General features: G+C 48.2%; 2 protein-coding genes and 1 non-coding gene across 9 annotated transcripts in view; 1 reads left to right on the forward strand and 2 right to left on the reverse strand.

Annotated features, from left to right (window-relative positions):
- Nin (blastoderm-specific gene 25D) overlaps window positions 1-22,490 on the forward strand; it is a 477,176-nt gene that overhangs the window by 287,823 nt on the left and 166,863 nt on the right. The gene's annotated exons all lie outside the window — the stretch shown is intronic.
- Window positions 1-22,490, reverse strand: part of LOC144133534 (XK-related protein 6-like) — a 241,621-nt gene that overhangs the window by 164,127 nt on the left and 55,004 nt on the right. The window lies entirely within an intron of this gene.
- Window positions 12,295-12,367, reverse strand: TRNAP-CGG (transfer RNA proline (anticodon CGG)). The gene has a single exon. It is a non-coding gene; the product is annotated as a tRNA-Pro (tRNA).

Raw genomic sequence — 22,490 nt, forward strand, 5'->3', positions numbered from 1 at the left:
ACGCGGCGTATTTAGTGTTTTTTTACTGGTTAAAGAGCATCACTACATTTTCATACCGCGTCAATGGAGCTGTCTGCCGTCATCTCTTGTCGAACGCGCCACTGTCGCTATGTTTGAGCTCTCAGTAAAGACGTCCCTTTTGCAACCTCTCCGGCCTGGGCAGCGGCGCTACCTGCAGTAGTGTGCAATGGGTAAATAAATAAATTAGTAAATAAATAAAGTAATAATTGTGACTAGCATTGTACCAGAAAACATGGAAATCTATTTCCATTACAATATGTCCGTTCATATTATATGTCCATCCTGTAAAAATCCGAATGGGATCGCCAGTACCTGAAATAAATAAATAAATAAATTTGTATTCTACCAGCTTCGTTGTCTCATGGCCTTGTATTGTAAGCGTCTGGTCAGTGGAATCGTTGAATGTCATCAAAACTGTCTTAACTGCGCTAAAGGTAAAGCCCAGAGCGTCCCCTTCGTCTGCACGTGTATTTACCAGAGTCTGTAAACCTTCCTGGCCATCAGCTAATAGTAGAAGATCATTAGCATGCATTAACCGCGGCAGTAGCTACTATCCCTAGCAGCGCTATCTGTGAAGGAAAAAAAGGGACCAGTCCAAGCATTATGGCTCCCATCACCTAACCTACTATCGAGTCACCTACTAAGCCTACGCACACAAATGTGGCGCATAAAAAGTACCGAAAGAAGAAAGTTGGCCAGGAACTCCGAAGTCTACGCCGGATGTCCCCCGGCAAAGCTAAGGAATGCGCGGGACGGATGACAGGAAAGCATGAACCGCCCAGCGGCTTTGGGGCACGGTCGTCATCACCTCCGCCGCTGTCCGTTTGATTGCGTTTCTTTGCTTCTCTTCCGCGAGAAAAGGCGTAGTGGGCGCTCCTATTACCTGAGCCTTCTCCCCATAGGTGGCTCGGGGCTTCCGGCTGCAGCCCCTCCTCGTTTTATGGAGGTGTGTAATGCCCCGCTGGAACACGGACCTGCGGCTGCGGGGACGAATTCCGAGATGGAACGGTGGAGTTCCGAGCTGGAGGGCTCGTGGAGGCGATGGGCGATGGGTGAGGAGCGGCCCTGCTCGCAGTGTACAAAGCAAAGCAAATACTCACGGGAATGCAGCGGCGGGCGGTCTATAGTAAGCTGAGCGTGGATGATGATGTGCCAAGGGCAAAAGAGGCGTGTCCGGTGAAAAAGGAGAGGGGGCCCTTTTAGATGCTCTAGATTCAATATCAGTAATGGAAATGGCTTCCTCTTTCCAATGTCCCAGGTGTCCCTCCCACTGGAGCGTGGCTCTTCTTTGCTCTGCCCTTGCTTTTGATCGCTCGCCCTCGCGTGCACTCTCTTTTCCGGTAGCCTCGAGAATGGCTGCTTATATGGGGCGTTTATGGGCATCTCCGTGTCGGTCGTAACTTCCTGGCGGGAGCTGCTTTATGCCGCGTGTGTCGTGGTCTTTTTTTATTCGTTTTGCTTTTCTTTCCTCGTGTGCGTGTGGCGTGCTTACCCGCTAACGAGTGCCGGCCAAAAAGATAGGGTCTGCCCGCTTTACTGCACTCTTTTCGGTTGTGCGTTTTTCTTGTCGCGTATTGTTCATTGCACTGGGTCAGTCTTGCCGAGCCCATGCCGTTCTTGTGTCTGAGGGTGACTTCGGTAAGGCCTGCTTTTCAACGTTAGGGCCGCTGTTGAGGTTAGTCTGATGATTATTATATATGTTTCGGGACAAAACGGCCGCTGTAAATGACTGAAGGCCAAACTTGTGAATGAAAAAGTAAGAACTATATCTACGTAAAACGAGCCACGTGATGTTCATTGTCTATTTATTACCATGCTTGCGATAGCCCTTCAGAGCCGCGTTTTACCCTCGCCTAGCTCCGTCGGAAAATCTCTCTTTTTAGGTGTAAATAGACGTGGGTCTTGGTGAAGATGTCTGCTCTCTCTCTCGTTCATGCTGTCTCTGTATGCGTGTGGTCTTTCTGTGGGCCTTGTGTGAAGTTCTCTCCTGGCCGGTGCTTGCCTATTGTCGCGGAAGTAACTGCGGCCTCAGTTCTGGTCCCCAATCCCTTACAAAAATTTCTTTAGGCGCTCTACAGACTCTCCATATACTATAGTCTGCCCACAATACTAATCTTTAGGCAGTGTATAGACAGTCTGTAGATTTATGGCCATGCACTTTTAGTATACTTTTGTCTATGCTAGACAGTCTGTAGACAGCTTGCTCATAAAAAATCCTTAGACCACTTTTATAAGGTTTTAAGCTGGTTTCAATGCTGCGCATTACTCGTGTTGGCAATTACTGAGTTGCTGCGTTCGTTGACAGTCCGTTCGCCAGCTAAGATCAGCTTCCTTTCTTCTCCAATTGACGATAGCAGATAGCTTCTACGTACGTACATTCCCAATCAGTCGAGCCCAGCAAGGAGCTTTGCACCAATCAGTCGAGCCCAGTGAGGAGCTTTGCACACGAATGTCTCTTTCCTTCACAACGATCTCAACCCTTTTCACGAGATTCTGTCAAACAGTCGGGCGCTGGATTTGCGAGTTTCTGAAAACCTAGGAAGAAAATCCTACGCGCACGCTGAAGCACGAGTCGGCAGTTAGAGGAGTAATTAAGCAGCGCTAAGGGCGCGCGATGGGGGCCGCTTGAAGGAGGCCGTCGGAAGAGAACTTCGCGTCACGTTTACGGGTTTACAGCAACGCGGATTTCACTATCTCGTTAGTGACTGCGTCGTGGGGGCGCCTGTGTTGGTAGTCTAACCTGACTACCTCTGACCTTGACGTCGCGACTTCGGAATCTTGGGGCGCGTGGTTGGTGTTTCTTTACTGCGCAGTTCCCGCCGCTCCCCTTTCTCTTTTTTTATTTCTCCTGGTTACTCTTCCTTTCTTTCTCTTCTTCAATCCTTTATATCTTTCCTTTTGCCTCTGTTTCCCTCTCTAACTGCCTTTTGTTTTTTTTTTCTGCATTTTCACATGCGTTCTTTTTTTTCTGTATCTTCCTCTCTTCTTTTTCTTCCCTTGCTTCTCTCTCTGTCTTTCGAACCACTGTAATGCGGCATCTTATCCAGAAAGCCAGACCGGATTCCTTTCATACGCCCGTCACGCGCGTGTAGTCTCACTGCTTGAGTAAACATTCGTGTTCCGCGTGCAGCGTCTTGGTTTCTTCCGCGTGCAGTCGAGCTGCCTAACCGCGAGGCCTCTCCGATCCGTTTGATCAAACGGACGCGAAGCTCTATGAAGCGAGTTAGTAGCAAAAGCATTTGCGAAAAATGCACCTCTTCTCACGTCTTCTTTCATTTTTTTCGAATGCGTCGTACACCGTACCAATGCTGCGTATTTCTGATCATTCCGCTGGCGCCGAGCCCCCATGTAAATGCGGATGTCCGGTCCAGGGACATTACAGAAATAAACAAATCAATTAGTTCGTAAAACGTTACGACAAAAAAAAAACGAGCAAAGTGATTCTTGTTAGCGTAAATATACTCAGTTCTGCTTGGCTCTTTTCTCTTTTTTTGCTTTCACATCCTGGTCCTGTTATTGCAAATCCCACGAAGCCTTTAGTCTTTTTTCTACTGTCTCTGTTAGCAGAATGTGCGACTATATTACTCTTCTTGGCATAAGTTCCGAAGGCTTTCTTGCATCGTCTGCCTGCACCCGTGAGCGAAAAAGTAGGTTCGTTATCCTGCTTGCATTTGAAACTGCATTACCACGCAGACAACAACGGTGCTTATGAAATTTACCGTTAGAGTGGTGTATTCCCTAAACAACCCGTTGAACGGCAGAGGGATTTACCAATCCCTTTTTCCCCCGAGGCACCTTCTGGTATGTTCTCCTCCCCCAAGCATCGTACGAGGCTTTGAGGGAGTGCGTGACGTCCTCTTTTTCAGGCCGCTACCAGCGCCGCGTGCTTCCAACATTTGCCCGCTCTCACGCCCGCCGCGTGCGTCCTAGTTCTGTTTCCTTCCTCCACTGCCGGGAAGCCGCTTTTACGGCACTCACGGAGACGCGTGCTGCAGGCAAGCAAACTTAGGAGGAAGCTCCTCTCGACTCGAATCCCATCTGTGAACGGTCTTTTTTTTCTCTCGCCCTCAGTCTCCTCCTTCTTTCTTTTTTGTGATCTTCTCTTCTCTCTTTCTGCAGCGGGTGGCTGCCGGTACCGTTTCCGCGTGTGTTTGCTTCTATCTGCGCCCGGCCGCTAGCGCAGACCGCTTTTTTCCGTACTATTCTTTGCTTTGCCATGAAAGCAGGAGACGTGTGGGCGATGAAAGAGAATGGCGGAGGGGGAGAGCGTTAAATGTGATGGTGTAGAAAATAGGAAGCGCTCAAGTCTTGCAGGCGGCTTAGGGCCCCTCAACGAGAACGGCACGTGGAGCAGCGAGTGTCTCCTAAGCAAATGCGAGTCTTGTGGGGAACGAATACACTTCCGCATCGGGAGAGTAATCTGGCTGACACGTGGCTTCCGCGTCCGAGAGACGGCTGTGCGTTTTCTTTTTCTTCTTGCTTCGTTTATTGCGCAGAGAAATCTTGGATGGCTAATTAACCGTGACAAAGGCAGCGCGCGCTTTTGCTGAAAGCAGCAGTAGGTAAGCTTCCCACAGAATTATGAAACTGGGTAAGGCGCGGTAAATAGAGAGATTGAGCACAGCGCACGCGTACTCACTTAGATCGGTACAGGAATACCGGATGGCGGCTACGCTCGCGCGGAGCCCCCCACCCCCGCCGCTGCTCATGAGGATGAGGCGCTCAGTAACCCGATATACGTCTACGCTAGTACATCAGCGCTGTGCTGAATCTCTCTAATATGTCAGTCTCGTTGGACACCTTAACCGCGGCGCCGGAAGGGAACTGGGAAAGGGGCAAAGTAGTAACGGTTGTAGTTATATCTGTGGGAGTACTGGCATAATACTAGTAGTAGGGGGTTACAATTCCATGCGTTGCTTTTGTGCGGCTCAGCACTTGACAGCTAATACGCCAGGGACGAAGTGCAGGTCTTCAAGTTAAAAAGAAAATCCAAAGGTGGAGAGTCACCCACTGTGATGTAAAACCTCCAAAGAACGACACTTTCTTAAATCACGTCTCTGACGAGGAAGCAGTTTCCAGGAAAAAAAACGGCTGTTTGAAGCGACGCAGTGTCTGCGCAATGCCACGGGCTTCTTTTAAAACAAAGTTAATTGCGCAGCCCCTCCCTTTTAAATGCTCTTTTTGTTTTCTTGTCATTTTTTCTTTCACAAGAAAAACCACGGCGTGTGTGTTTTACCTTCACTTTTCGGTTTAGCGTTCGTGTTCTGTTTGGCCCTTGAACTATATTTTGCAGTTACTCACGCGATGATTAGCAGCGTCAGTTATTTCGGTTCTTTTGTGACTAGCATATTTTTTACAGCCCTTTTACTCCCGATGAACTCTTCTCTGTTCCACACATTATTTTCCCTTTTATTGATTCGCTCTTTTCTTTCTTTACTGTGCTTATTCGCGGACATAAGCTTAAGGAAATTACGGCGAAATAACAAAGAAGTGCCACCTGTATATGTAATAAATACGGTGCAACAACAGTCTCAGATTGAAGGTTGCGTAACTACATGAAAGAACTCTGCCCCCAGCAACGAGCTTTTGGAAGTTCTTTCCGCTCCCGTTTTCTCCTCACGGGCTATCCTTTCATCCTCCTTTCTTTCTCGGCTGTATATCGCCCACTTCCTGATCTGAAATTCCGTTTGCAGTGCGCTCCTCCTGGACTTCTGTTTGGATCTTTCCTCCGCGGTCTCCCTCTTTCATCCATCCTGTCTCCGAGTCCCTGCTTCTTGTTGTTCTGACTTCTTGTCCGCGCTGTAGCGTTCCACCCAAGAGAATCCGGTAAGGCGTGAATTTCCCTCGGGTGTATTGGTCGGTCCGGTTTTTCTAGTGCAGTTTTTTTTTCTTAATTTCCGTTCGCGGACACATTCGCGAGCATAAACACGCAGAGACACCAAATAACGCAGTTCCTCAGTATTGTGCACTACCTGTATACCGTTCCCGCTTTAGCAATCATTCCTCAATATCGCAGTTGTCCTTTCTTATGTCAGTCAATAATATTATTGTTTCTTTCTGTGTCGAGAGTTGCACGAAACCAACTGATTCTGATAGCGACACTTTATTCAGAGAATCGAAGTCTGGGGCTGGAACATATCTGAGGATTTCTTGGTCAGTCAGAGGTGGTCTATACCTGGAACCCTACAACTAGAGGTGTCTTTATTATCTTTATAGTAGTTATATTAGAACATGTTGAAGCACCGTTTTGTGCTTCGTGTAGCGGCACTTGTGCGTCCTAGACTCATCAGCGGTCCTCGAGTCGTGCGCGTGGCGAGGACCATTCGTGCTACATGGACGCCGCTCGTGACACCTCGCTGGCTGCTCTTCCTCGCCTGTTATGTTATCCGCGCTCTTTTCGTGTCATGTCGGAATTCCAGTCACCGTGAGTGCCACCTACGTCAAGGCAAGCCAAAAAGGAAAACATCTGAGTAATTTTTTTCTACGTTTCTCAAAGCTGCTAGTTTTTTGACAAGGTTGAGAAAATGCTGAAAAGATACAAACTAGCTGTCGCTGTGGGAAAAAAAAGAAATTCTACAAAGTATAAATTGTCATCTATCTGCGATGGACATGGGCAGAGATTTCTTTTCGTCAATTTCGTATAGGATATGTACATGTATGTTTAATTCACTTCAGTTCAGTTTCATATTCCAGACATATACGATGGCTGAGGAAACAAAAACTCTGCACTCGCGGCTTGATAAAGCTCCCATCTCCCGTGGTAGCAGTTCGACACGGTGAAGGCAGCTTACAGTAAAAGGTAAAAAGAAAGACGAGACTTGCGTATGCAACACATACATTATCATCGCAGTAACTCATGAACATAGTCTCTGTGCTGTTTACACACTCATACAAATACAATAAGTTACTGCATCACATGGGTGTGTATTTTCTTTAGGTCGGACTTTATTCATCATCTTGAAGGAACATATTTTTGTTGCTGTTATGTTATGATGCTCTTTCATGATTCTTAGACATTACGGCTCATCATGGTTCTAGCGCTCCAGTAAAGGTACTCTGTCAACAGTAACCACTATTAGCACAAAGGAGGCATGGACGTCTACTGGAAAAGCCGGGTACCTGCCACGCATATGCACTGGCACGTGCGAGCGTCCGCCTGCCTCCCTCACCTCCCCACGATCGAATGATCTGCAACGGCTTTACTTACGCTATTGATTTTATTTCATTCAATTTTATTGCATGTCTGAGGCTTGGCCAACCTTCGCCAAGCGCACGCTCGGCGGTTGACAAGAAGCTTTAGGGAATTTCGAGTCGTTTTTCGCGTGTTGCGAAATTCCCTTTGACGTGTAGAGGGTAAAGCACCGCTCGTGTCCTCTGAACCGCGAAGATGTCGGCTTTCTGTTGGATCTTCCGAGCGAACGCAATTCCGTCGCAGAAGCGGCTGCGGCAAAGCCCAGAAGCGACATTAAACGTGGGGCGAGCCGCTTGTAGATGAACGAGTGCCCCAGCTCGCTGGCGAATAAGCGCAAAAAAGTAAAAGAAGGAAGTGATAAAAATCGCGAAGTTATGGCGAACAAAGTACAAGAAAGCGAAAAGCGAGGCTCTCTGGGTGGATGCGGACGCACGGTAATCGAGAGGCAAGGAGCCGTCGCCGCCGAATTAAAATACTCGACGGCGGCTGCAAACGCGGCTGGGACGTCAAGCGTGGGGAAATAAGGGTGGCTGGGGAAGCGGAGAGCGGCGGTGCGTGGGGAGTTTGGGGAGCGTGAGAGCAAACATGAGGATGTTTGGGAGGGAGGAAGAATCGGAGATACTCAGAGAGTCGGCGAGAGTGAGAGAGAGATCTGGAGGATGGGGCGGCCTCTCGAGCCCTCCTGAAGAAGCTGTTGAGATGATCGTGTAGTTCCCTTTCCCTCCTACCGCCGCTACTCGCCCACCTTTCCCTCTGCCGTTGCGCCACGGGCTTCCTTGCCGAGATTGCAATTTCTTCCGGCCGAGCGCGGCTCAAAGTGAGCGGCTGGTCTCGGGATTAAGGAGGGAAAAAAGGCAGCCGCTCCGGCGTTAGGGAGGTCGTGTCAGGGTGGCAGATGAAACGAACGGAGAAGGAAGAGGCAGTTTCTATTGAAGGACAGTGGGGAGATAGAGTCTTGGGAGAAGATCAGAAAAAGGGGATGCATCCTACGCGTCATCCGGCGTTCGTAGAAGGAAAAGAAAGACATCGAACGATAAGGCGTGAAGTGGATGGTGACGCGGGGTTGGTCCCGACGTCCCTTTCCTACTGACGAGCGTGTAGATGGGGAGTTGGGCCGCGGATAAGGATGTCACAGCTCTGCTCGGACGTATCCCTTCTCGTGTCAGCGGGGGGGGGGGGGGGGGGGGGGGGGAGGATAAATGTAATGAATAGTAAGGACGATAGATTGGTGTTGGTGGAGTAGGTGGTGACGCCAACAAATGGACTGCGCAAACAGTCTGGCATCGGAAAGATAACTGAACTTTGCGGACACTATAACAAACTGATGGAAATATAAACCTGTGAAACAAAGCAGGCGCCGGTGGTATGCGGTCAATTGAGTAGCATGAGTGCCTTCGAAAGATTTTTTCAAAAACGTCCAGGTTGGTGTAAAGCGAGAAGTTAAATGAAGCTACTGAATTTTGCTCAGCGAAGAGGCATTGACAACTATTTCGCCCAAACTAACCCAATCCGCACTGATTGACTCCTCCAAAACATTGCGACTTGAAAACATTTGGAAAGCTTTGGAGATCTATATGACGCCGATATTGATTACTAAAGGAGTACTTGCAGTATGACTTTTGTATTCACAGTTTTCTGATATTCTTGGATTAGGTGATGAGTATTCTTGTTGCTTGTAGACCGAATTCGCGCTGCGATTTGCATTCGATATCAGAAATGAGTTTGTTTTTTTTCTTTCAGGAGATAGTAGCCATTTTTTCTATGGGCCTGAACGAAAAAAGTCGCTCATGCAGCATCGAGGAGCAATATGTTCTCTTCAGGGAAACTAAGAATGGACTGCTTGCTGTGTGCCTGTGCATTGGATACGAAGGCAGCAGTCAGCATATGTCATTAGGGGTATTACAGACAGAAAGAGGAGAAAAGGGAAGCGGTGAGAGGGATTAGGGACGCCACAAGTAAGGAGCGGACAGAACGCCTAATATGCCGGCACCCGAGGTCTGTGTTGTGGAGAAGGACGTGAAGGGCGGGGGGGGGGGGGGGGGGGGGAAGGGGATTTCCCTTTCGCCATTTCGTTGCATTGACGAAAGAGTGGAGGAGTTGGGAAAGACGTGATGTCAAGCGTTTCTGAGACTGACGTGAACTCGGCGCGTTGCTGTTTAGGGAAGTGGCTAGGGAAGGAAAAGAGGGATGACGAGAGACCGCGGGAGAGGAGGTTTTGGTCCTGAATGGGGAATTGTGAGAGGTCCTGTGGCGGCGGGAAGCGTCGGGTGGTGGAGGCGCCAGGCTCGCTCGCTCGCTCGCTCGACCGACTTAATCTGCGTGACTGCGCAGAGTGTCAGTGGGCTTTGCGGGAACGCGGGTCTTTATCTCGACGGACGAGGAAGGCTAGAGCGCGCGCACTCTGGTGGCGCCCGCTGTCGTGCCTTCATTCACGCGTCCGCTGGGATGTGTATTTGCTGGCTTCCTTCGCGTGTTTTTGTATCTCTGATGTGTGGCCTCCCGTTCACTCACCAGCATTCAAGGCGACTCTTTCGCGCCGAAAGTCGCTCGCTAAGCCCACTGTGCTGAATTGTATCGTTGTGGCCGCGGCGGCTTTCCTGCACTACTTCGTGGGTCGTCTTTGGCGCCTCTTCCTTTCGTTCTGCGTCGTTTTCCAAGTTCTCCCATTCTCTGATCGAAGGGTGTCTTCCGTTAGAAAATCTAAACTAGAGGACTACCGCGCTCATTAAATATTACTTTTATCCTCGCTTTACTAACTCACCATTGTCACTCATCATCAGTTAACTTTGCGTTGTTAACGCGGAACAGCTACAGCTTTTACTACAACTACTACTGCACGGGATATGTATCGCACTCTAGTACGATCTAGGTTAGATTACGGGTGCATAGTATACGGTGCAGCAAGAGAATGCTAGTGAAAACGATTAGACCCTGTGCACAACCCGGGCCTGCGTTTATCATCTTGCGCGTACAGAACATCCTCCGTAACCAGCCTTTATGTTGAAGCAAATGATCCTCCACTAGAAAATGGAAGGCCCCTGCGTATGCTATAGGCTTACGTATGTTAGGCGTATGTTAGGCCTGCTTACGTATGTGCCATAAAACCCAATATAACTGACTACTTCACTGGTACCGTATTTCGCTTTATTTGTTTATATCTCTTTCCCCCCGTTTAGTTGGCCCTTTCCATCTTCTTCAATTTGTTTTTCAGCTATTTCTTGCTTTTAAAATTGTTTCCGAGCAAACATCACACATCAGGAATATTCAGGCTATATAAACGGATGTTAGTCTATACCGACTGGTATTTTCTTTTTCCTTTGTTTTTGTGGCACTTCTGTTGTTTTTCCACCTTCCTGTCTATTCCGTTGTTCTTCATTTCACTCTCTGTTTCTCGGCTCTCTTCAAATTTTCCTATTTTGTCCTCATCGTCTTTCGAACGCCCGCTATTCTCCATTGTCTCCTCTGGCTGCCACTTCTTGCTTCGATCTTTTTCTTGAATTTTTGTTCGTCCTTACTTTCCTTTTCCCTTTTTTTTATTGCAACCCTGCTCTTTTCCTCATCCCCGGCTCGTCTTCTCTTCGCTTCCCCAACATGCGTTTATCACTATTTTCCTGTGTCCATCCCACATTTGCTTTAGTTTTTCTTGTTCGTTCTTTGTTTCTTGCTTTCTTGTTCGCTTTTCCCCTGTCCCGGTTTCGTGTTGCCTTTCCAGCATTCCGAACGCCCGTTCTTCCCTATTCCCATCTCTAATTGCCTCTCTCTCTCTCTGCCCTCTTTGACTGGAACGCATGGAAATTCCCGCCCGCGCGGCGTTTTTCCGCGAGTCGCTTCCGCCTGGATGTTGTTCTCTCTCGGCGCGACTGACACGCACACGCGTGCAGTTGCTTTCCCTTTCGAAGGGATAGCAGCCAGAGAGAAAAAAATGAAACTTAATAAGAAGCGCGGACGTTGGGTCTGCCGTGCTATGCCGGTAATTTCGTTTTGCTCCGCGCGCACTCGGCCGCTCCCACCGACGACCACCAGCGGCGGCCCTCGCCCGCGGCAAGCCAACGCTGGCTGCACGCAGGCTGCGGGAAAAAGAAACGCGCCGCTGCGCCTCTTTTCCCAACGTTCTTCGGGAGGCTTAACCGCGGTCGGTCGGCCGCAGGGCTGTTTAGCGCGTAAACGGCGCGAAGGAGACGTGGTTAAGGCTGCCTTCGCGCACGTGCCCAGTGTGCGACGTCGGAGTTGGGGAATACGGGAATTAAGGAAAATAGGCAGCACAACTTTGCATAGAAACCTGGCTGTGTACTGGTGCAGCAGTTGCACAGGGTGCATACCCGGCGTTGTCGCGCCTGCAATGCGTTCTCTGTGATACTGTAACAGACTTGGAAAACGCTCCATTTAGGAAGAGATTTGGTTTCGGACATAGCCTCCCCTTTCTCAAGAGTCTTGAGAAAAGGCAGGCTCTGTCCCAACCGCCGACTGGGAATAAATTCTTCCTAAAAGCAGCGTTATATATATATATATATATATATATATATATATATATATATATATATATATATATATATATATATATATATATATATATATATATATATATATATATATATATATATATATATATATATATATATATATATATATATATATATAGCAGACAAGGTAAAGTAAATGAGGGGCCCGCCTGACAAACCTATGAAGGGAGCCAACAAGTCACCGAAACCAAGGTGCATAGGGGAACGTTATTATTTTTTTAAAATGTGTTGTGCTTATCAGTGGGATAATATTACTTAGATTAATAAATCGCTTAAAGAAAATTACTTATACAGCAGCAGAAAAAAAAGAGCACCGGATGCGATATTCGAAGGTCTTGGGTTCGGTTCCCACCTGCGGCAGGGTTGTTTTTGCTCATATATATATATATATATATGTGTGTGTGTGGGGGGGGGGGGGGAGCCAATAGTCACCGAACCCAAGATGCATAAGGGAAATTTTATTTTTTTTTTATTTTGTAGTGACAATCAATGGAAAAATAATACTTAAATTAATCTCTCGCTTAGAGAAAATTACTTATAAAGCAGCAGGAAAAGCAACCATGCCGCCGGTGGGATCCGAACCCACGACCTCCGAATACCGCGTCCGGTGCTCTGCCAACTGAGCTACGGCGACGGCTTTCCAATCTGCTGCTTTTCGTGGATATTTGTTTTTTTTTTTGCGTGTAAGCAAACCTTGAGAGTGTTCATCAGCGCCACCCTCGTACATAGCGGCGGACGTAACACGTCCTGTAATACCGCGGCGGCTTACTTTCACAAATATATATATATATATATATATATATATATATATATATATATATATATATATATATATATATATATATATATATATATATATACACGCACACACCACTCAGTCGCGGTGGCTGAGTGGTTATGGCGCGCTCGGATGCCGGCCCGAAAGACGCGGGTTCGATCCGGGCCGCGGCGGTCGAATTTCGATGGAGGCGAAATTCTAGATGCCCGTGTGCTGTGCGATGTCAGTGCACGTAAAAGAACCCCACGTGGTCGAAATTTCCGGAGACCTTCACTACGGCGTCCCTCATAGTCTGAGTCGCTTTGGGACGTTAAATTCCCATAAACCATATTTGGGAGAGTAAGCGCTAAAAGCGCGTGAAGCTAAGTGCGCTCCACTGGTTCCTCCAGAAGTGGGCCGAAAGGAGACGTTCGCTCAGGCAGTTTCTGTTGGCGCCCAGGAAACTTGCCTCCTTTCCGAATAAATATGTCCTCAACCTGCGTCGGTGAGGCGGCCGCAGAATTCACCGCGGGTCCCATTCAAAAACGGCTCTGCATGCCGATTTCCCCACCTCCTTTCTTTTCCTTCTTTTTTTAACGCATGTGTCCATGTTTTGTTCTAACTGCTTTTATATCCCTCCCTATAACGGTTCCCCCCGCTGTCTTGCTTCTTATTTGAAGAATGCCAGTTACGCATTTATCCTTGCAGTACACCCCGGCCACCGACGTGTCACAAACCTGTGTTACAAACAAAAAGAATTTTTGGGCGGATTTGTATTTATTGTGGCTCCTTGTATGTGCAACTCGTCCTTTTCGTTTTCGTTATATTGGTATGTAGCGCCCGGTTCTCTCGTCTTGCGGTCATCGCTTCTAGGGTTCCTTCAAAAGCGACGCTGTTAACGAGGCAGGAACGCGTGCATGTGCACTCGCACTTTTTTTTAGTTATTGTTTCTTTTTAGTGACTTAACCTATTGTTTCTCTCAAGTAACGCTTCGTGCGGCTGCGCCACTACTGAGTATCTGATGTGTTATACTATTTCTTCACTTGTTCCTTGCGGCGTTTTGGCCGTTCTCTTTCCTTTCATTTTCCCTGAAGGTTTAACGTGCTTCAAACAGCGTACAGTAGGTCGGCTTGTTATAAAATAGTCTTTGTTAGAACTCCGAAACCAGTTTATATACAGCGGTCCTTGATCCTTATTCGTGGCAATGGCAAGAGTTTTTTTATTTTTCGATTAAATAACGGGCTATTTAAAAGAGGAGGCTGGGGACTACCACATGATAAAAAGACAACCAGCTATTGCTTCAAGGCAGGATTCTTTAAACGTTTTATTTTCCCGAAAATGCAAAGCAACCTTATTGCTCAAGATTATTCCTCTGATCTGTGGGCTGTGAATTAGTCTTGAGAATTTCTTCTGCGATGTGTATTTCAAGGCACACATGTATCTATTCAGTTACGAAAACAGAACTGTTCATTGCGAAAAGGCAGGTGCAGAACACGTACCGACAATGGGCGGTTGTCGCGAATTAGCTCCGTATGGCCAAGTCCACGGTATTTTATTGCAACCAACCTGTTAATCGCTTGTCTCTTTCTTTTGCATCGCAAGTGCCACCATAGACGCATATGGGCGTTTGTGACATATGTTGCGGTACTTGCAACGTTTAATTTGTTTTAAACGATGTTCTATTGTAGGTATAAAAGCACTTTTTTTGCATTTGTGGGCTTACGTGATGCTGAAACATCGTTTTTCTTCAGTTTTTTCAGCATATAAAAAGATGTGGATCTTTCGTCAACCTTTTTCGCACCTTTTATTCCCTGCACCCCTTTTTTAAGAAACGAAATAAACTTAATCTTCCACCGGAGTTATGTCCAGTTGCGTTCAAAAATTTCAAGGCCATATAGCGTATAGTGGATAACTTACGGCGCCCCTCAACGGCCTACTGGATAATATCGTCTCCTTACAACTTTCCATTTGTCATGTCCTCTTATGTTTATGGTTACTGAATAATTTCTTGCGAAAACCGTCCGCCCATTCTGTAGTTCCTTGAATAACCGTAATGCTGTATAGTGCTTGTTCAGTACTGCCACTAATCACGCAGTGATATTTTCGCTCAAAGTTCATTTTAGAGCGCGAGCTCTTTTTAGCTCATTCCTCTTTTGGTGCTGTCGTCGGCGTCCGCAGCGCCACCTGCCATGGTTGACATGTGGCGAAGAGTAGAGAGGGAAAACCCTTATCTACTCTCAGGGTAGAGGAAGGCGATGGAAAAGAGGAGAGGTAAGTGGGTGGGAAGCGACGGGTGACCTGGCGGCTTAAGTATCCGCCTCGGCTGCGGGAGGTAGTTGGTTCGCACCCCACCGCCGGACAGGCGGTGGGGTTCGAACCAACCACCTCCAGCGTCCCCCATCCCAGCTTTTTCCTTTGCTGTCACGCCATGGCGAACGCTCTAACATTCGTGTTCGCGTTATACGCGTGTAACTGTCCTGTAATTTTTTCGTCTTTTTTCATGATTGAGGTCATCCTACCGTAGACGCAACTTTTACGAGCCACTCAGAACAACATAAGTTGATGAATTGATGCTGGCTTTTATCTGGCAACCAAATATTGTTTTGCTTTTTTGTTTATCCCTTCTGCGTTCGCTTCTTTCTTGCTTTCTTTCCTCCGCTCTATCCTTTCTCCCTTCTTTGCCTTTTCCCTCTAAGGCTTCGTTTTCTCTGCAATCACTTCGGCATTCGCCGTTCGTCAAAGAATCATTTCTTCATCGCTTTCGTCTCCAGCCTCTGGGCGGCCGTGTTGACAAATTGAGATGCGTCGGTCATCTGTTTCCCACGGAAGACAGTCTGACACACGCTGTTTTTGTCGTTGTTGTTGCTTTCCGCCCTGTCAGCGCTTCTTATTCACTTAGCGAGAGTGAAGCCCGATACGTCTCCAGTTGACCGAGATGGAGTGATCCATATCGGCTTTTCGCTACGCACACACGCTCACTTGGTTTTGGCCATTTGGAAGAATTTATGGCGAGGATTGTCCGTTTCACTTTCCATCGTTTGTGTCACGAATTCACAGCAGTGCCATGACAGCGCCAACTTGCGTTCACGGGTTATAGCCACGCATGCTTGCGCGAAATAATTTTGTATATGGAAGCCCTCTCGTAGAGGTGGACTTGAAGCCACTTAACTATTCTCTGCTTTATTGCAGCCATGCAGGGTCTTGTACATAGCGTACCTGTATTCGCCGCGGTAAATCCGTGAAACTTGGCGGTAGTTAAACAATTGTGAATCGTGTGGTTTAACGTCTCGAATCTACACATGGTCTATGAGAAATGCTGTAGTGGAGGGTTCCGGATTAATTCTATACCATATGGGGCTCTTTGACGTACGATGGCATATCACACCACACAGGCGCATTTTGCGTTTCGCCTCCATCGAAACGCGGCCTCCGTGGCCTAGTTTATGTTAAGGGAGCTTTTATGGCATTTGCGAAACATGTAGTGTTAACGGTACGGTCACGTCTATTAGAGGTCGAGAATAACAGCATTGCAGTGAACGTTGTTATTTCTGTCGCACCTTAAAACCTTGAGCCTCTCACACTTCAATTTTCTTTGGAGCTCTCCTCTGTTTGCCAGATGCTTTTCTAATTCTTTTGAATTCCGGGGTGCAGCTGTTCTTGAACATTCCTGTCTAATTCCACGTCTGAGCGTTCCCTCGTCGTGGAGGAATATTTGCTTTTGCGTGGCTAATTGCGTGTTTTCTGAATCAAAGTTTTAATAAAGTATCTGATTCCGCTTGCAGAAGAAAACCCATCCAACGGATGAACTGCGACAAACTAAACAAAAAAAGACGGTTTCAGTGCCGCTTTCACACTCCTGCATTGAAAGAGTGCTGCACGTTAGTGTAGCCTTATTGTTTTCCTCGGCACGACGGAAATTCACGTACGAAACGATCAAAAGGAAATTGTTTCTGATGAAGAGTTTAGTGAGCAGGTACGTTAATTAGCGTGTGCTCCATTTATTTTTACCTCCTCGGTCGCTCGTCGGGTAACTATTAACTACGTGAGTAGATTTCATCTTCTTTTTAACCATATGATTCTGTGGCATAAACACCGAGTTGCGTTCATATCCACTCGCATTAATGCTGTGCACTGTTAGGGAGGATAGTGTCCCGCATATAATTGTGCCCTGTGAACACCCGTTCATTGACAGGTCGCGATTGACTAGTGGCTCAGCTGTTTCCTCTGACTGTCTATCATTCGTCAGCTCATCGAACGCACCGTTTTTGCGCGTAGTTATTTTTTGGGGATCCACTTGTGCTCTAACGACGAATATGCGTCGACGCGTTGGCGGCAGTGCTTTCTCTGAGCGCGCGCTGCTGGTTGGCTGTGGAACGACCGCCGACGGGCAGATAAACGCCGTTCATTGCCTGGTGCTTTTAGGGCCAATAAACCCCTTTGCAGTATCAATACTTTTTACTCGATTCTATTTCGTTTCGGTCCTCCGCCGCAGTGGCTAGCGGGTCATAGCAATAGCGGGGCTTTGCATTGACAATGTGGACATTTTACTGACTTCAAAGGATAGTCTCTAACACTAGTTTTACGTCATTGAGGAACAAAAGCTGGACTTTGCGCAATTGTATATTTGCCCTTTTCTTGTCCCGCCATGCTATCATAAGTATTAGGGAGTTTTAGGGATTCGAAGGCGTGTTAGCATAGGCATATGCCGGATCGGCCGGCTGCATGCATGCTACTACGCCCGCGCTCCGCTCAAACTATCGATCAAGTCCCCAAATGCGGCGTCGCTTGAACCAAGGAAAGAAAGGAAAAAGATTGCTAGTGGAATAGAATTACAGCAGACTCGCTCTTTTGTATCCCTTCTGAATTTGGCCCCTGCTCCTTTCATGGGCCCGTGCCCCGACACCAGCTGTGGCTCAGAACGGCAGTCTCTGCTGCACGCTTCTGCAGCGAGGGCGCCGTGTTATAAGGTATCTGGGCGAATCGTCGTTGCTCTTGGCCGCGGTCATTATTCTTGGCTATCTTCGCTGCCACGTGCCATTTTTCTTGCGCTCCGCTGTTCCTGGGGATGCGCGCGTGGACGACATCGGCCAACCGGGAAAACGCCTCGCGCCGCCGCCGCCACGCGCTAATGAAGGGAGCGGGAGGCTCGGCAGCGTCGCCAGTCGCGCGGGAAATTGGGGAAATGGGGAAGGCGCGGCGCGCCGTGGGAGGAGGTTGCCGACGCCGAGTTAGCAGGACACACCGCGAGGGCATGCACCGAAGAAAAGCTACCCCGCTGGGACGATGCTGTTTCCTGCCCCACCCGAGCGCCAGGGTCCACTTCCGATTTGTGTACGCAGTGTGTACCTTGTTATTTCCTGTCTTTCTTGTTGTTGTTTTTCCCCCTGGAACGTCTTGCATAGTCTGCGCGAAGGGAGGCCAGGTTTGAAAAGTGATGGCTTCTCTATGCGTATCCAATGATTCTTTATATTGTACTTTCCGTGTGCGGTTGGAATCAGTGTAGTGGTCAGTTATTCATATATTGATACAGTATGGATGCTTAGCGTAGCGTAGAGGTACTACCGTAAACGGGTACCATTTTACGGAACGCCTCCTGCACACGCTCAGTGACAGGGCCGGGCCACTGCGCGTGCGCAGCCGGTTCTCCGTAAACCGGTGTGCGTGTATTCTAGTACGTCTTCGCTATAGTAGAAGCCTCTAAAATGAATAGGCAACCGTCAGTAAGACACGTAAGGCCTTTTTTTTTCTCTTTTTATCTGCGTTATCGGCTACCCTTGCTGATGCCTGAATCAAATGTTTTCACTATGATAGTTCTTTTAGGCTTAGCCTACCTCAATTAAATTTCCCTACCGCAGTTGTGTTTTTTTTTGGAAGGTCCGGTCGGTATACATGAAGAAAGTCGTCCTTTAGTTGACCCACCTTTCAGAATCACAGTGAAAGGTCGGGAACAGTGACGCCAAGCCGGTACGGAAGCGATTACCTTCAAACTGATTTTCATTATGTTTTCCACTTGGATTCAGTATGCTTCTATTACACGTTTCCCTGTTGCTTCCAGAGAATACATTTTGCCATAGAACACCCGTCTGCTATCTTTCACAATTTTTCCCCTTGGAAGCTTGTATTTATGCATTGCAGGCATAAGTCGCATTGCAGGGTCGGCTCCTGTATGCTGTATAGGCGTTACTTGTGCGTAATACTATTCTCGTAGGCACTGTGCTTGGGGTTTCACATAGCCGTAGTACTTAAGAACTTCGTTTTACAGCTTAATTTATTTCACCTTTCCTACCTACCTTTTTGTTTAGGCGACCCCTTTTCAATAATATCAGTAGTCTTCTTAGTTGAGAGATACCTATACTGTCCACTTTGTCTCTATGCCTATAGAACCGCCAGCTGCACGAGTTTGTCAGTCAAAAAATTCAGTTGAAAAAAAATTTGCGGCGAAAGTTCATTGCCATCGTGACATACGCATGCGGTATCTTTGGGTAGTAAATCTGTTTAAATGACGCATTTCGCGCAGCCGCACTAACTGAAAGTGCGGTGGCTACGACAAGACAGAGCTTTCTCTGTAGCGGTTACAGAATTTCTTCGGTCGTGACGGAGTCAATCGACTGTCGACGAGAGAGGTCCTTGTCATGCCGTACTACACAAAAATAGCGTCGCTATGCCAGAAATTTCGTCCTTCCAACTTTGGGGACGGACACTTTTGTCGTATTTTGGACAGACAGCGTCGTCATTTTCTGCTGGCAATTGCATCACGCGCACAAGCCTGCCGCCCCTCTCACCGCGTGCGCTGTAACCGTGGTCTTTGCGAAGATATGTAGAGAAGGCGGAGGTATGGGTAGAAAGAGGGGAAAGACCGTGGGGAGGCATGGGGAAGAGGGGAGGGGAGAATGGGGGGCCGGAAATTAATTGGGCCATTACTCACCTGTCGAGTCAGATGTATTGGACCGGCCGCCGATGGCGGTTTCCCCTCGTTCCCCCGTGGCGTCGTTCATTACGAAATGCCTTTCCCCTTTCCTTATACTCTATTTTTTTCTTTCTTTTGCTATTCCTGGCGACGATGGCGCCCCAGCAAAGAGAACCTTGCGCTCCCACTTTTCTCTCCTCCTCGGTCCCCGTTTCCTTTTCCTCCCTGCTCTGTTCTGTTTTTCTCTCCTCCGCATCCACGCGTGAACTCTTTTCCTTCTGGCTTTTCATCTTGTATATCATTTTTTTTTCGCTTGCACGCAGAATACTCTCGCATTCTGCGCGGCTATTCGTCTTGCGTCCGCAGCGCCTCCCCAATCGGGCTCATATATAGAGACATGCCAGTACGCGCTTCTCGCCGCCGTCGCGCAGTCCACGTTGACGGGGAAGAAAGAGAGACATTGGGGAATAAAAGAAGATGCTGCGAGGGAAAAGGGGGAGGCGAGCGGGACGGGCCCAGATGCCCTACGCGCGCGCACCGCGTCATGCAATAGTGCCTTTACTGTGTGTACCGCGTCGTCGCTCGGTCGGCCTCGCTTTGGGGGAGAGATGCATTGCTCGCCGAGCGCAGGCCGCGGCCTAGACTCCGGAGAGAGGCCCTGGGTCGATCTCTTCGCCGAGCCTTTGGTTTGTGCGCGCTTGAGGAGGGAGCAGCGTTCGTCGCGAAGGGAGAGAACGGGAGAAGCAGTTGGAAAAAAAAACGAGACTGAAAAGAGTTCGGGAGCGTCAGCAGCAGCCATAGTGGCGTCTGGAACTCCCCAGGAAATGAGCGTGTTCTTCGTGGTTGGGGAGAACGGTCCAGTCTGGCCTCGTAGCTTGCGAGGGCCGGGGGATTTCTTTATTGGGGGCGAGGAAAGGGTCATAAAAAAACAAGAGGACGAGGACCGAGAGGGGAAGGGGTGAGCTGGGCAATGCAGTCGGCGCTGCATGAGGAATGCTGGTCGACTGGCGCAGTTCGCTGTCGAAGGCCACCAGCAGCTAAACTTGGTCACTTTATTATTTGCTTGTCGGTTGCGAGTTTAGGACTGGTTAGCCTTCAATGCAGCCTTCGTTTCCACTGTTTTTGTGCGTTTTGTTTGCGAGTTTTCTCAGCTAAGGACAACGGGAATTCTGGAGGGAGTCGAAACTCGGCATTACACCTTTGAACCAAAAGGCCGTGTTATTCGTAACCTACACGCAATGTTCATCGACAAGACGTTATTTTTTTTTGGTATTATTAGCACCTTGCTCACGGCTTTTATAATCCATGTTATTGTCATCTAATTGGACGTCATTGCAAGGCAGGTTTTGTAATGTGTTTTCTTTGTCCGCGTGCTTCCACTCCTGATTCTTATTACCCTATCAGTGGTAAAATAACGACCCGCTGCACGCGAATTACAGAAGCATTAAATTTATTTCGTGTGCCATTATAGCAGGCCGAAACTACGTGCATTCATTGCACTGTACTACGAGGAAACGGTGTTCAGTCTGTACTCATGTGCTTGATCGCCTTCACGTCAACGCCGCTATTTGGTTCTAGTAAACATGACAATGTAGTCTCTGGAAAGGAGTTCCCGGGTTCGAACTCGACCGCGGCGGCTGCGTTTTTATGGAGGAAAAACGCTAAGGCGCCCCTGATCTGTGCGATGTCAGTGCGCATTAAAGATCCCCAGGTGGTCGAAATTATTCCGGAAGCCTCCACTACGGCACCTTTTTCTTCCTTTCTTCTTTCACTCCCTCCTTTATCCCTTCCCTTACGGCGCGGTTCAGGTGTCCAACGATATATGAGACAGATACTGCGCCATTTCCTTTCCCCAAAACCAATTATTATTATTAGTAGTATCTGGAAAGCGTCTTTTTTACCCTCTAAATGGAAGACTTCAGCGCGAGTAATAATAATATTAATAAATTGGTTTTTGGGGAAAGGAAATGGCGCAGTATCTGTCTCACATCTTGGCGGACACCAGAACCGCGCCGTAAGGGAAGGGATAAAGGAGGGAGTGAAAGAACAAAGGAAGAAAGGGATGCCGTAGTGGAGGGCTCCGGAATAATTTCGACCACCCGGGGATCTTTAACGTGCACTGTAATCGCACAGTAGTGTTACAGTTTGAAACATGAAGTCGCGAAGCTAAATGCTGTGCGTTCTTTCGCATGTCCCGCTCCCGACCGAGGCCATCGCGTTTATGGCCTCGGCTGCTACAGTGCACTGCATGCTGCAATCCAATCTGGGCCAGCGTAGCGTTCTGGCGCCGAAGTGTCGGAGCGTGGATGGCGGCCAGGAAAGGAGGGGGTCCCCATCTGCGTCCGCCCGCCAGGGATCACATTCACTTCCGCCCAGATTGCGCGCCGGCCGGGATTAGCGCTCCCTCTTGGGCTCGTCCCCATCCCCCTCTTTCGCGTGGCTTTCCCGTGTTCAAAGCCGGATTAAGAGGCGCGCGCTGTCAATTGGATTAGGCTACGGGTAAACTCCTAAGCCCCCCTGATTAGCAGCGTAGCGCGGGCCCTCATCTCCGAGCGTCTAGAGGCACGCCTCTCAAGTAGGCGTCTCAGAGTTACCGCTTACTTCTTTGATTTTTCTTTCTCTTTCTAGTCTTTTTCTCGCATTCTTCACTTTAAGCGGCTGGAGTGGGTTGCGGATAACTTGCGTAAAAGGCGAGACGAGTGATAGCTTTATAGAGTAATAAATCAGCACGCGTACAGTGCTATAATTATGCAGCCTTCTTGTGCGTAGAAGAGGCACTGTTAATGTTACGACTCGAGGATGTGCTCAACGTTACAATCCACTAGCGACATCGCCATAACTGCGTACGACTTAAAACGAGTCAGTGTGCGATAAAAATGTCGAATCTTTTCTTGTTTACTTTTTTTTTCTTTACAACATTGGTCAGTAACAGTGTCCATATCGAAGTAGTTAAAAGCTTTGGTTGCACTTTGTGGTGTTCCTAATTATCCGCCTATGAACAGACGCCACATAAACTTAATACTTTCCTGCTTTTTTAAATCCTTAGTTGCGTTAATGTGATGATGTTTGAAGTTACCTGAGCGAACAGTGCTG

The sequence above is a fragment of the Amblyomma americanum genome, chromosome 5 (genome assembly GCF_052857255.1).
Source record: "Amblyomma americanum isolate KBUSLIRL-KWMA chromosome 5, ASM5285725v1, whole genome shotgun sequence".
Classification (NCBI taxonomy): domain Eukaryota; kingdom Metazoa; phylum Arthropoda; class Arachnida; order Ixodida; family Ixodidae; genus Amblyomma; species Amblyomma americanum.